The sequence below is a fragment of the Pelophylax lessonae genome (genome assembly GCF_965119305.1).
Source record: "Pelophylax lessonae genome assembly, chromosome: 8".
In the NCBI taxonomy this organism is placed as follows: domain Eukaryota; kingdom Metazoa; phylum Chordata; class Amphibia; order Anura; family Ranidae; genus Pelophylax; species Pelophylax lessonae.
The window spans coordinates 168,652,670-168,667,669 of NC_138775.1; the positions used below are offsets into that span (position 1 = coordinate 168,652,670).

Below are 15,000 nucleotides of genomic sequence, written 5' to 3' on the forward strand. Positions count from 1 at the left end.
TGAACAGGGGCCATTGAAATGAATGGAATTTGTCTTGTTGGGCGTTTTTAGAGCGGAGGCTTAGAGCAGAAAATCGCCCAAAAACGCCTAGATGTGAACGGAGCCTAAGGCCCCTGTTCAGATCGGAGCGTTCTGTCACCTTAAGCAAAATGCCCGTTGCACAAAAAAGTACATGAGCTTCTTTTTTGGCAGATTAAAGGCGTTTTTTTTTTCATTGGTCACTTGTCAACCTAAAAACGCCTGCACAAAAACGCATGTAAAATGTCGGAAAAAAGGACTGTTAGGGCTCTTTCACACGGGCAATCCGATCAGATCCGCCTGTCAGTTTTTTAGGCGGATCTGATCGGATCCTCCATGCAGCTCTATGGGGCAGCGGATGTCAGCGGAGACACCTCCGCTGACACCCGCTGCCATCCGTGTCCGATCCTGTCCGTGATATCTGGACGGATGGAAACCCTATTTTTCCATCCGTTCAGGGATCGGATGAGAGCGGACAGACGGTCCGCTCTCATCCGATCCCCCATAGAAAGCAGCGGTAGCTATGACACCTCCCTCTCCGCACTGCAAGCGGAGACGGAGCTGTCATCCGCCGGCTCAGCGGTGATCGGCGGATCGATCCCCGCTGAGCAGCACGGATCCGCCTACGGAGGCGGACCGTGTGAAAGAGGCCTAAGAATAGCGATGCCTAGATGTGAAGGAAGCCCAAAAGAACCAAATGATACAATGTTTCTTTTTATCTCTCAACGCTGAGCAATGTTGTGATAAACTCTGCCATTTTTTTTTTTTCTTTGCAGCGGTGAGCAGGGAACTGCTCTGTACTGTTATGTGAATCGTGGAAATGCTGGATTAAGATCGTGAGGGGGGTTGTATCGAGATTGCGATTTTTTAACAATTAATTGTGCAGCTCTACTGGAAACTGAAGTAAAATTAAAGTTTTTTTTTAACCACATAAGGACCGGAAGGTTTTACCCCATTAATGATCAGGCTATTTTTTGCGATACGGCAATGCGTTCATTAACTGAAGATTTGCGCGATCGTGCGACGCTGTACCCACATAAAAATTGATGTCTTTTTTTCCCACAAATGGAGATTTCTTTTGGTGGTATTTGATCACCTCTGGTTTTTATTTTTTGCGCTATAAACAAAATAAAAGAGCTACAACTCTGGAAATAAAACAATATATTTTACTTTCTGCTATAAAACATATCCAATAAAAAAAAAAAAAATACATTTAGGCCAATATGAACTCTGCTACATATTTTTGGTAAACAAAATCCCAATAAGTGTATATTGATTGGTGTATGCAAAGGTTATCGCGTCTTTGTTTTTATTTTTTTACTAGTAATGGCGGCAATCAGCGATGTTTAGCGGGACTGCGACATTGCGGCAGACAGATCGGACACTTTTGAGGGGACCAGGGACATTACTACAGTAATCAGTGCTAAAAACATGCACTGTTGCTGTACTGACACTGGCAGGGAAGGGGTTAACACCAGGGGCGATTAAAGGGTTAAGTGTGCTCTTAGGGAGTGCTTTCTAACTGTGTGGGGGATGTACTCAATAGATGAACACAGAGACCTGTGTTCTTAAATAGTAGGAACACAGGATCCCTGTGTTCATCTGTGACAGAATGGCAGTCTGCCTTGTTCACATAGGCAGACCGCCGTTCTGTCTCCATAGAAAGCGATCGTGAGTGGCTGGCGGACGTCGCGTTCACTGGACCCGCTGATTGGCTCCCCCTCTGGCCAATCGGCACATGTGCACACCTCCCGCAGCGCACGTGAGCCTCCACTGTCTATTACACGAAGCGACATACAGATATGTCGTTTAGCGTAATAGAGTTGACATGCTGCTGTAAAACCATGGCGGCTGGTTGGCAAGTGGTTAATTAAAATACCAAACATGTCATATGTACCTGCTCTGTGCAATGGCTTTGCACAGAGCAACCCTGACCATCCTCTTCTCAGATCTCCCCCACTGATTGCCCCCGCCATATAAAGCCACCTTCTATGGTGGCACTCGTGCAGGCTCACTCCTGAGTCATCCCTGTCTGCGCCAATTGACACAGACAGAGGGGCTCGGCCCCACCCTCCCATCTCCTTATCATAGGATTTGATTGACAGGAGTGGGAGCCAATAGCTCCCGCTGCTATCAATTGTTCCAGTGAGGAGGGACAGAGCCGGTGGAGCTGCTGCTCTCATGCACATTGCTGGATCGAGATCAGGTAAATATAACGGGGGGCTGGGGGGGATCCTCTGCAACAGTAAGTTTTTCTACCTTAATGCATAAAATGCATTAAAGGTAAAAAAAAAACCTTAAGGTTTTAGAACCACTTTAAAAAGAACTGAACTCTGTCAGAAGCTGTGCCCAAAAAGGCAGAGGCCAAGGAATAATTCACCTATATTGCCTAAGGTTTCCTCGCTGATGATCTTTCCCCATTCAGGACTTACAAAGTCTTGTTCTGCACTGCACTCTGTGTAAAAACACAGAGAACGGGGGGTAGGAACACCTGAAACTCAAAAGTGACCAGAAACAGACCTGTAAGGAAACTTTCACACTTCTGCGACCTAAAATTTTGTTTTTGCCGCAATTTTGACTGGACTTGAAGCAATGCTTATGTCTTTGGAACTCAAAACGCATTAAAATTGTCCAAAAGTAGTGCAGGGACTACTATGAAGTCGTTGCGACCTGAAGTCATACAGATATGCACGGTACTCATTGGAAATCATGGAGAACGACTTGTCATGCGACTGTGCAGTTCCAAATAGCAGGACAAGTCGCACAAGTGTGAAAGGGGCCTAAATCATGGCACAATGAATATGCTGCTTGAGTAACAAAAACAGGCCAAAGGCTGACACAGCCACCAGACTTCACTAGCTAAAATATCATGCTTGGGTGGACTGCTCATTAAAATAATCTAATAACTGCACAAAACGCAACATACACAAAAGTAAAAAAAAATCTAATAAGAGAGGATAAATGTTACTAGGGAACCTGTAAAGGGCATGTATGGAGGCTGACACTGGTAATCTGTTCTTCTAATAAATTTAATATATATTATATTATATATATATATATATATATATATATATATATATATATACACACACACATACACACACACACATATATATTTTTTTTTTCACCATCTGTTTTTTATTGCAGAGATTTCCCTTCACTTCCTGTCCCATAGCCAAACAGGAAGTGAGAGGAAATTTATTTAAATAATGGAAATTCTTTGGGGACCCGAATGTCACCAGAAATCACCAGTGTCCTCATTAGAAGATTTCCCCTCTATTACTCTTCTAGGGAAAATACAAACTTATGGTATTTTCTTTTACTTTCAATGATAATAGTAAACAGGACAAATCGAGAGAGTGAATCTCCTTAACGGGGACAGAGAAAGCAATAAAAAACTGACAGGGGTTCTAATCTATCTCAACTATATCCAAAAAACAAAAAAAGTTTTGCTTGTGGTTATACTACCCCTTAGCGCCAACAGAACACAAATATGCGGCTTTGGCTTCAGGGGGTTGTGTCGGGGTTAGGCCTGCAGCTGGAGGCATCACCCCGGTACCGTTATTTAGAGCCGATGATCAGCTTTCTTGTAATGACAACCGATGCAGCTGAGCAAGGAGTGGGAGGCGACGACCACCCCCAACCCCTCCCCCGCTTCCGCAGCTCACCCGGGTCTCCCGTCCCACTGGGAGACCCAAGTGATCACCCGCCACGTCCACCGGCTGGCCGAAGACCCGAACAAAGCTGAATTTCACTCTGATCGGGTCTCCAATGTAAAAACCTGAAAGTGATGCCATGACATCACTTCCGGGTACTGGAGCCTTAAAGGCGCCAGATTTTAAAAAAAGACAGCATTCAAAAATGTCAAAACTTGGCATTTTGAATGCTTTGAAGTGCAAAGGAGGGATTTGGGGTCTTTTAGACCCCCAGATCCCTCCATAAAGAGCACCCGTCACTGCCTATTACTGTCACACGGGATGTTTACATTCCTTGTGACAGCAATAAAAGGGATCAAAAAAAATTTTTTTTTTAGATGAATAGTGTAAAAAAAATAAAAGAAATAATTAAGAAAATAATAAAATACATTTAAAAGCGCCCCTGTGCTCACGAGCAGAAGCTAACGCAAATCGCGCACACTACGATTCTAATTCTAGCACAAGACCTCCTCTGTAACTCTAAACAGACAACCGTTCCATTTGTTTTTTAAAGCACTGCCTATGGAGATTTTTTAAGTACCAAAGTTTGTCGCCATTCCACAAGTTGAATTTTAAAGCATGACATGTTAGGTATCTATTTACTCAGCGTAACATCATCTTTTACATTATACAAAAAATTGGGGTAGCTTTACTTTTTTTTTTTTTTAATTCATGAAAATGTATTCCTTCCGAAAAAATTACATTTGAAAGACCGCTGCGCAAATACCGTGTGACATAAAATATTGCAATGATCGCTATTTTATTCTCTAGGGTCTCTGCTAAAAAAATATATAAAATTGTTGGGGGTTCTAAGTAATTTTCAGCAAAAAATACTGATTTTAACTTGTAAGCAACATATGTCAGAAAAAGTCTTAGGCCCCCAAGGGGTTAAGGTAAAAAAATGTTTAGGGTTTAGAACCACTTTAACCCTTTTTCAGCCAGACCAACATTTATTTATTTTTATTATTGAATATGTACTTAAAGGAGAAGAAGTATAGCCAAAGCTTGTATGGCTGTTCTTCTCCTGGGGATCACAGGAGTGCAGTTCGTTCTGCACTCCCCATGCTATCCTGCGGTACAATCATATGTACTGGTGCCACCCTCCCCCACCTGGTAAGTGTGAAACGCATCAACACAGGTCAGGTCCCACAGTACTTCTGTATTGATTGGGTGTTATGTGATATAATCTTTAGGCCACATCAATATACTGGTATTTTGTGTATTCTATGTACCGTATATACAGTTATATGTAGAAGCCGACCTGAATATAAGCCGAGGCACCTCATTTTACCACAAAAAATTGGGAAAACTTATTGACTCGAGTATAAGCCTAGGGTGGGAAATGCAGCAGCTACTGGACCCAACTGGACCACCATGAGACCCAAAACAGGAGTTGCAGGCATGGTGCAGGGGCTGTGGACATGGTACAGGAGATGCAGGGTTGTGGGCATGGTACAGGAGATGGTAAAGGCATGGAACAGGAGATGGTACAGGCATGGCACAGGAAAGGGTACAGGCCTGGCACAGGAGAAGGTACAGGCCTGGCACAGGAGAAGGTACAGGCCTGGCACAGGAGAAGGTACAGGCCTGGCACAGGAGAAGGTACAGGCCTGGCACAGGAGAAGGTACAGGCATGGCACAGGAGATGGTACAGGCATGGCACAGGAGATGAAATGAACATGGCACAGGAGATGAAATGAACATGGCACAGGAGATGGTTCAGGCATGGCACAGGAGATGGTTCAGGCATGGCACAGGAGATGGTTCAGGCATGGCACAGGAGATGGTTCAGGCATGGCACAGGAGATGGTTCAGGCATGGCACAGGAGAAGGTACAGGCATGGCACAGGAGAAGGCACAGGCATGGCACAGGAGATGGTACAGGCATGGCACTGGAGATGGTACAGGCATGGCACTGGAGATGCAGTGCTGCGGGCATGGTACAGAAGAATCTCCTGTACCATGCCCGCAGCACTGCATCTCCTGAAGGCTGCGGAGGAGTCTCACTTACCTCTCCGCCTTACATTTTAAAAATGTCGCTGCCCGGCGCCAACATGTCGCCAAGCATGCGCCGTCAGCCTGGGAATAGCTGAACACGTACGGGCTTTCCCGAGCGGTGGCAGTGCATGCGCACTGACCGGTGAAAAGGTAAGTGAGACCGTGACCCGAGTATAAGCCGAGGGGGGCTTTTTCAGCATAAAAAAACATGTAGGATTATACTCGAGAAAATATGGTAAATACCCTCTTTGTAGGGTTCTCTAAAGTTTGGGTCACTTCTGCATTTTACTCAACAATAAAAAAAAAAAGGAGGATTTCATACTAGCTGTATATATATATATATGTGTGTGTACACAGAAGGTCCCCTTTATTTGTACTAAAAACTTGTCATGAAAGAAGACTGCCATTGCTGATCTTTTTTCCTTATATGCCAGTTATCTGACTGTCATGGTGATGCCCTCTCCAGTATTGAAAGTGATAATAAAGTATAACTAAAGGCAAAACTTAGTTTTCAATAGAGTGTTGCCATTATGCAGAGGATTGAAAACAGACAGGTAAGTTCATTTTTTTGCAGAAGATAAATGGCACGTCTTTTCTGAAAAATAAGAGCCTGATTGTTGGCAAAAAAAATAAAAGAAATGCATTTAGTTCTGGTCAACAGAAGTAGCAATCATCAAGTAATGCTACAGATCAAGACATCCACTGCAGATCCTGGTTCTATTTAAAGTGTTATTAACCTACAACAGTAAAACCAGTATGTATAACTGCAGTAAAACATGATGGTTATACTCACTGGGGAACCTAAGGGGTTAATCCTCTGCATTGTGTAAAAAGACAGTCTTCTCTGATCCTCCTCTTCTTACACTGTCCCCATCTCCTGGTAGAACAGAGCCTTGGGGGCACTTTATACATGCTCAGTTTGGTGTATATTGCTAGAGAGTTTTTTTTTTCCTTGGGAGAGTGCATGTGATCAGCACAGGGCCAATCAGCACTGTCCAAACAGAGGGTCAGGGGTCCTGCAGCCGAATAGGACAGTCAGAGTAGAATGAAAACTCCTCCTACAACCTTTAACCAGACACTGATTGAAGTCACATGACTGCTATATACTGCCGATATGAAAATGTATTTGACAGTTCATATTTACTATAAAAAAAATGACATTTCTATGTTCTGTGCACTGTGGGAGACCCGAGGTAGTAAATAAAGGCTCCTGGGTTTAGTAACACTTTAAATGTAAAATGGCAAAGAAGGTCATTTTTAGGATTCCTGGAAATACCGTTTAATTTACGTTATGTTTAATTCATCAGTGATTCACACTGCTTCAAATACTTAATAAATGACATTACATTTTTAAAAATGTGTTGATTTATCCAGGATCATTTTTCAGTTGTTTTTGTTTACAAAGCAGCAGTGAGTAATGGAGAAATAGGCATACAGTACTGAGATTCTGCCAGGGCACATGAATCACCTCCATGATTACAGAAATCCTAGGTTTTCTTTTTTTAAAGCGCCACAAGCCTGTCCTGAATTTATTATTATAAAGATGCTATCAGATGTTTTTATATTCATTCAGTGGGGCCGATCCAGATTTAAAAAAAAAAAAAAATATGAGAAAAATGCGCTTAAAAAAACACAGAAAGAATTAAATCCCGGGTGTCTATTTCTCGCACCTTGCGCAATCACTATTTAATAAGTTTCACAAAATAAATAAAAACAAAAATATATGTTTTCATATTTGAGGTTAGCCGAATGTTTTAAGAACTTTATATATATATATATATATTTTTTTTTTTTTTTTTATGAACCTTAAAAATATTTTTTCATATTATGATGTCATATGTATAATGAGCAGCCAACAGACATTAGCGATTCAATACTTTTTATATTTTAAGCATAACTACATGAATCTATCCTCCTGTAATGAAATGCACTGGCTCCTAAGTACAGGACATAGTAGTACAGTTAGCCTAGGATCACACTGGTGTGTGCGGAACACTGAATGTGTCCTTTGCACATCACATGCTGGGCGGTGCAATTTCAAGCATACATTTTGTATGACTCCAATCACATCGCATCCACACCAAAATGATGCAGGACCCTCCCCCCCGCCCGCACCCGAGTTCACACCCATATGATGCGACTCTAGCAATTGCCCTGCGTTTTGCAATCTGTTTCGAGGTGTCGTTAAAGCAGAGCTCTAGGCTCCATCAGAAATAAATGAAAAGTCAGCAGCTGCAAATACTGTAGCTGGTAACTTTTATGCTACGTTCACATCTAGGTGTTGCTATTTTATAGGCGTTTTTCAGGCATTTTCCAGGCGTTTTTACAAGCGTTTTACAGGTGTTTGGAGGAAGGCATTGACATCTAACAAAAAACGCCTGTAATCTGCCCAAAAAGAAGCTCATGTACTTTTTGGAGCATTGGGCGTTTTGCTCAAGGCGTCGGAACGCTCAGGTGTGAACAGGGGCCATTGAAATGAATAGGATTTGTGTTGTTGGGCGTTTTTTGAGCTCATCCTTAGAGCTGAAAAATGCCTACCTGTGAACGTAGCCTAATATTAGGACACTTACCTGTCCACGAATCCATGGGTGTCTTCACCCAAGCTGATTTTTTAATCAGCTCTCGGATCCTGCCACTGCAATCTCGCCTAAGGGAAACCAGCAGCGGCTTCACAGCTGGTTCCCTATTGCGCATGCGAAAAGTGCGCTGCGCTTTGTGAATGGCCTGGCGGCGGGGGAAGGAGGAGGGGGGCCAAACTTCTGTCCGAGTTCACCACAGCAAAGTAGGGATGCACCGAAATGAAATTCTTGGCCGAAGCCGAATAATAATGAAATGTTTGGCCGAAGGCCGAAGGCCGAATACCGAACGCGGTGTTTCGCATTTTTTCCATTTATTTTGCCAATTTTTTGTCCTCTCTCTTGTCCTCTCGTGTCTCTCTCTCTCTCTTGTCCTCTCATGTCTCTCTCTCTCTCTTGTCCTCTCATGTCTCTCTCCCTAAATGTTACTGTAGGGAATGGGATTCAGTGCACACTGCAGCCTTGTACCATAGGGTTAATGTTAGTGACACTGTAGGGATTGGGAAGGATGCTGGGAATGGAAATCAGGAAGCATGCAGGCAGCCTTGTAAATTTTAATTGCAGATACAGGGCACTGGGCAGGTCAGGGTTAATGTGGTAACATCAATTACTCAGTGACAGTCAGTCAGTGTCAGTGTGGACTCGATCAGATTATACAGTGACAGACAGTCTCTCATAGTGGACTAGTAGGAGCCTGGAAAGGAGCACAGCCGCATACATACATTACTCACTCGTGCACTGCAGCCCGCCCCACACATTCAGTGAGTCTTACTCTCCTCCCTAGTTTTTTCAATGGCACATTCAGGAAGCCAATCACGCCGTGAGTAGCGGCACAGCGGAACCAATCAGGTGTGCAGGCATGCGTGATTGGTTCGCTGTGCAGCTAATCACGGCGTGATTGGCTTCCTGAATGTGCCATTGAAAAAACTAGGGAGGAGAGTAAGACTCACTGAATGTGTGGGGCGAGCTGCAGTGCACGAGTGAGTAATGTATGTATGCTCACCGCTGAAGTGTCCCGGCTTCCCCTGCCTAACACGGAAGTCTGTGAGTCCTCCTGTCCTCCTCCGAGTCCCTTCCCCCTGTAAATATCGTAACCTCGGCGATATGAATATCGCCTACGGCCACAGAACGATAGTCGATATATCGACTATCGTTCAGCCCTATTGTTCGGCACAAAATTATTCGGCCTTTTGACTTATTCGGCCGAACACCGAAAGTGCTATTTTTTCTATTTTCGGCCGAATAATGTTCGGCCGCCGAATATTCGGTGCATCCCTACAGCAAAGTCAGCCAGAAGTGGGAGTGGGTACCTGCCAAAACCAGGTAGCCACTCCCCCTGAAAGGAACCAAAGGGGGGGGGAGGCAAATGAGCAAAGCTACTGCTTTTGGGTACAGCTCTGCTTTTATCTAACATTGACACCCGCAGCAGATCGCATGGACGCTGTGCGATTGCTTTGCAGTGTGATGGTGGGAAATTGAAGAAATCTTGTTGCATCAGTGTGAACCAGGGCTAAAAATATATCAAATGTTCAAAAACAAAGGTGTGTACAGCTTCAGGGAAAGTGTAAAAATGTATGGCATGTTCATGAGAACTACAAACGTGACAGGGGCTGTATATCAGACATATACATATTACTGCCCGGACCTTAAAGTACAACTAAAGGCAAAACTTTGGAGATGGATTAGAACACCTGTCAGTGCCCCTATTAGGGAGATTCACCCTCTCTGTTTGTCCTGTTTACCATTATTATCATTGAAAGTGAAAGAAAAAGAAAATCCCAAAATTTTAGGTTGTCCCCAGAAAAGCAATAGAGGGGGAAATCTCCCAATGAGGCCACTAGTTCTGGTGCCCTGGGGGTCCCCAAAAGATTTCCCCTCACTTCCTGTTCAGCTAAAGGACAGGAAGTGAAGGTAAATCTCCCCAATGGGACAAAGATGGCAAAAATAAACCTTACAGGGGTTAGAACCGTCCCTTACTTTAACCAAAATGAAAACAAAGTTTTGCCTATAGTTCTACTTTAAACAACTAGCCTTCAGAAGAAAATGTCTATATGCTGCTGTCCTTTCTTTAACACGTTATTCTCTGTGTGTCTTGGTGGGCTGTGATGGAAGTTACCATGCGGGGCACCGATGGATGTTACCGAGCGGCGCTCTTACCATGACTCCTCTACAATGGCAATTGGCCAGCACTAGCCACACGATGGGGCTGATTTACTAAAGCAGTTAGGCTCCATTCACACAAATGCAGTTTGCTTTTTAAGTGTTTCTGCAGTGCTTTTTGCGGCAATTTGCGTTTTTTTATGCTTTTTGTTTGGCAAATTTGTTGTTAGATTAAAAATCGTGGCAAAATTACAGTAAAAAAAAAATAAAATATGAGACAAGGATAAATCATTTCAGAACTTTTCCACCCTTAGGCCTCACATGCACACTGGACGTTTTTACAGCTGCTGTTTTTGGCGACACGTTTTTTTTCTACCGCCAGTAAACTCCCCAGCATGTTATCCTGTGTATCCATGCACACACAGGCTGTTATCAGCAGTTTTTGGCAGGGGCGTTTTCTGGCTGGAAAAAAAAAAAAAAAAAACAGAACTAGTGAGTTTTAAGAGGCGTTTTTCAGCTGTAAAAAAACGCTCTAACTCTGATAAAAGCTTAACCACTTACCGACCGCCGCAAGTACATCTACTGCGGCGGTCAGCCCCTCACAGGCAAAGTGACGTACCGGTACGTCACTAGCCTGCATGGCTCTGGAGAGCGGGCGCGCTCCCGCGCGGTCACGGACATCCCCGCGTGCGTGTGAGCGGCGGACCCGATGTCCGCCGGTCACTCGCGATCGTCCGTGACAGCGGGAGAAAGGCCGGCGGCTGATGTAAACAAGCCGCCTGTCATTCTCCCCTGTGTAGGAACAGTGATCATACGGTTCTACTATGTAGGACCATTGATTACTGTTCCTACACCTCAAGCCACAGCCAATCACAGTTAGAATCACGCCCCTAGGGACACACACAGCCCCTCCCTCTCAAATAAAAGTTAACCCCTTCACTACCAGTGTCATTTTACAGTAACAGTGCATATATATAGAACTGATTACTGCAGTAATGTCACTGGTAGCCCCAAAAGTGTCAAAAATGTCAGTCAAGGGTCCGATCTGTCCGCCGCAATGTCGCAGTACCGCAAAAAAAAAAAAAAAAAATCGCAGATCGCCGCCATTACGCGTTAAACAAAAAAAAAAACACCAAAAATGACAAAAATCTTTCCCTTTGTTAGTAAATGCGATAACTTTTGCGCAAACCAATCAAAATACGCTTTTTGCGATTTTTTTTACCAAACATATGTAGCATAAAACAAATTGGCCGAAAATGTTAAAAAAAAATTTTTTTTGGGAATTTCATATAAAAAAATTTTGAAAAATTTAGTTATTTTTGCAAAATTGACGCTCTTTTTTTGTTTATAGCGAATTATCAAAAAATTGCACAGGTGATCAAATACCACCAAAAGAAAGCTCTGTTTGTGGGAAAAAAAGGATGTCAAATTCGTTTAGGTACAGCATCGCACCACTGTGCAATTGTCCGTTAAAGTCACGCAGTGCCGAATCGCAAAATACCCCCTGGTCAGGATGGGGGTAAAATCTTCCGGGGCTTAAGTGGTTAAAAACGCTGAAAAACGCAGCTATTCTCAATGTTTTTCAGCCATAAGCTTTTGTGGGAATATAGTTTTGCTAAAAAAAAAAAAAAAAGCTAAAAAACACTACAGCTGAAAAAAAGTTACAAAACGCTGAAAAACGCTATTGCAAAAAAGCTGAAGAACTCCTTCTACAGTTACAGCGTTCTACTGCTGTTTTTATAACGTCCAGTGTGCATGAGGCCTTAGCCCCCGTTCACACTGGGGCGACCTGTCAGGCGACCTGGTCGCCTGACAGGTCGCCTGCCATACAGAAGCTGTGGACCCGTTCTAATAGGAGCGATAAAAGTCGCTCCGACTTAGAAAAAGGGTCCGGAGCTTCTTTGGGGCAACCCGGAGTGACCTGCATAGACTTCAATGTTATGAAGTCCGTGCCGGCCGCTCCAAGGTCGCGGTGCGAGCAGCGCGCCGCGGCCTGTGTGGTCGCCCGGGGAAGTCGGATCGCCCCAGTGTAAACGGGGCCTAAATGTGACCTATAAACTGTACAACTCATTTGAACAACAAACAGAGATATTTTAGGTGAAGGGAAGGAAAAATAAAAAACTAAAGTAACTAATATGGTTGCATAAGTGTGCACATCCTTAAACTAACACTTTGTTGAAGCATCTTTTGATTTTATTACAGAACACAGTCTTTTTGGGTATGAGCATGGCACATCTTGACTTGGCATGCTTTACCCATTCTTCTTTGCAAAAACACTCCAAATCTGTCAGAAGATTGTGAGGGCATCTCCTGTGCACAGACCTCGTCAGATCACCCCACAGATTTTCAATCGGATTCAGGTCTGGGGCATTCCAAAACTTTAATTTTCTTCTGGTGAAGCCATTCCTTTGTTGGTTTGGATGTATGCTTTGGGTCGTTGTCATGCTGAAAGATGAAGTTCCTCTTCATGTTCAACTTTCTAGCAGAAGCCTGAAGGTTTTGTGCCAACATTGACTGTTCATAATTCCCTCTACCTTGACTAAGGCCCCTGTTCCAGCTGAAGAAAAACATCCCCAAAGCATGAGGCTGCCACCACCATGCTTCACTGTGGGTATGGTGTTCTTTTGGTGATGTGCAGTGTTTTTGCACCAAAAATATCTTCTGGAATTTTGGCCAAAAAGTTCAACCTTGGTTTCATCAGACCATAACACATTTTCCCATGTGCTTTTGGGAGATTTCAGATGTGTTTTTGAAAAATTTAGCCAGGCTTGGATTTTTTTCTTTAGAAGAAAAAGCTTCTGTCTTGTCACTCTACCCCATAGCCCAGACATATGAAGAATACGGGAGATTGTTGTCACATGTACCACACAGCCAGTACTTGCCAGATATTCCTGCAGCTCCTTTAATGTTGCTGTAGGCCTCTTGGCAGCCTCCCTGACCAGTTTCCTTCTCGTCTTTTCACCAATATTGGAGGGACGTCCAGTTCTCGGTAATGTCACTGTTGTGCCATATTTTCTCCACTTGATGATGACTATCTTCACTGTGTTCCATGGTATATCTAACACCTTAGAAATTATTTTGTACTCTTCTCCTGACTGATACATTTTAACATTCAGATCCTTCTGATGCCTTGGAAGCTCTCTGTGAACCATGGCTTTTGCTGTAGGATGCGACTAAGAAAATGTCAGGAAAGACCTACCAGAACAGCTGAACTTTATTTGGGGTTAATCAGAGGCACTCTAAATATTGTCAGGTGTGTACTGACTCCTATGTAACATGAGTTTGAATGAACACAGCTATATCCCTAGTTATAAGAGGGTGTGCACACTTATGCAACCACATTATTTTAGTTTTTTGTTTTTACAAATTTTTAAATCCTCTTGTATTTTGTTGTATTGTAATTGTATTGTCTCCCTTTTTTTATTGTAAAGCGCTGCGTAAACTGTTGGCGCTATATAAATCCTGTATAATAATAATCTGTTCAACGTCAATGAGGTGATCACCCTAGAACATAAGCTGGCCATACACACATAGATCTTTTTTTTGTTCCTCCACCCTTGCTAAACAGTGTGGATGGGCGTATCTCCCACTGCAGCTATTGTATTGTGACAGTCAGAGCTGCTGTCTGTGATTATACCTGAACAATGTCTGCATCTGATTGGATACAGGCCTCATTCGCTCAACAACTTTTCATTCAACGCATGACGAGCAGGATGGTGCCAACAGGGCCATTTACAGGGCGAATTCTGGCCAGCTCCTGATGAAATGTGCTTTGTGTATGGCCAGCATTATACATAGCTTCAATATAAACAGTATTTCATACGATAAAAGATTCACTTTTAACAAATCAAGTTCGAAATTTGAGAAAAAAAAAAAACATGTCATTCAGACAGGTGGCTGGGGTAGGGTGTAAATATATGCATTTGAGCCACTGTTTTACTGCCCAAACTGCTTACCATATAGAAAACATACAACTGGAGAGGGCTGTACACACGCCATGGCCGCTGCAAATTTAACTTGGTTTGGCAAGCACCTATAACCCATAGAGATCAATGAGAGCAACTGTGAGCCAAATGCTTGGCTCATGGTTGTGGCATGGCAATCCCACTAAAAATCTCTTTGCCCAAAAAATACCAGACATTTAGGAAATGGCAGGATCGACTCCTGTACACCTGCAAACCACACCTCTGCCAAGCTCTGAAAAGTGATCCAATACAAATCACTTTTCAGGGGGTGGTAGGAACTGCCGGATGTCTAAACTTGCTTGAACCATAAAAGGCTTGAATATTAACCATTTCAGCAGGGACCAGCGAAGATTCGATCCATTTATGGGCAGACTGATTGTACCCAAATCAATCCATTAATCCAGTGGTCCTCGGGGCCCACTAACAGGCCAGGTTTGTAAGATAACTAAATTACATCACAGGTGATCTCATTTGCTGCTCAGTGATTGCAGTATTCTAGTCTGCGTCTCCCCAAGGTAATACTTAAAATCTGGCCTGTTAGTGGGCCCTGAGGACCGGAGTTGAGGACCACTGCATTAATCAACTTGAGTACAGCCAGCCTGTTGGATTTTTAGCATGAGATTATTGCCAGCAGCTATAGCCGCTAGC

General features: G+C 43.4%; 1 protein-coding gene across 1 annotated transcript in view; it reads right to left on the reverse strand.

Annotated features, from left to right (window-relative positions):
- The window catches only part of EEIG2 (EEIG family member 2), a 56,164-nt gene that overhangs the window by 40,146 nt on the left and 1,018 nt on the right, over window positions 1–15,000 (reverse strand). The window lies entirely within an intron of this gene.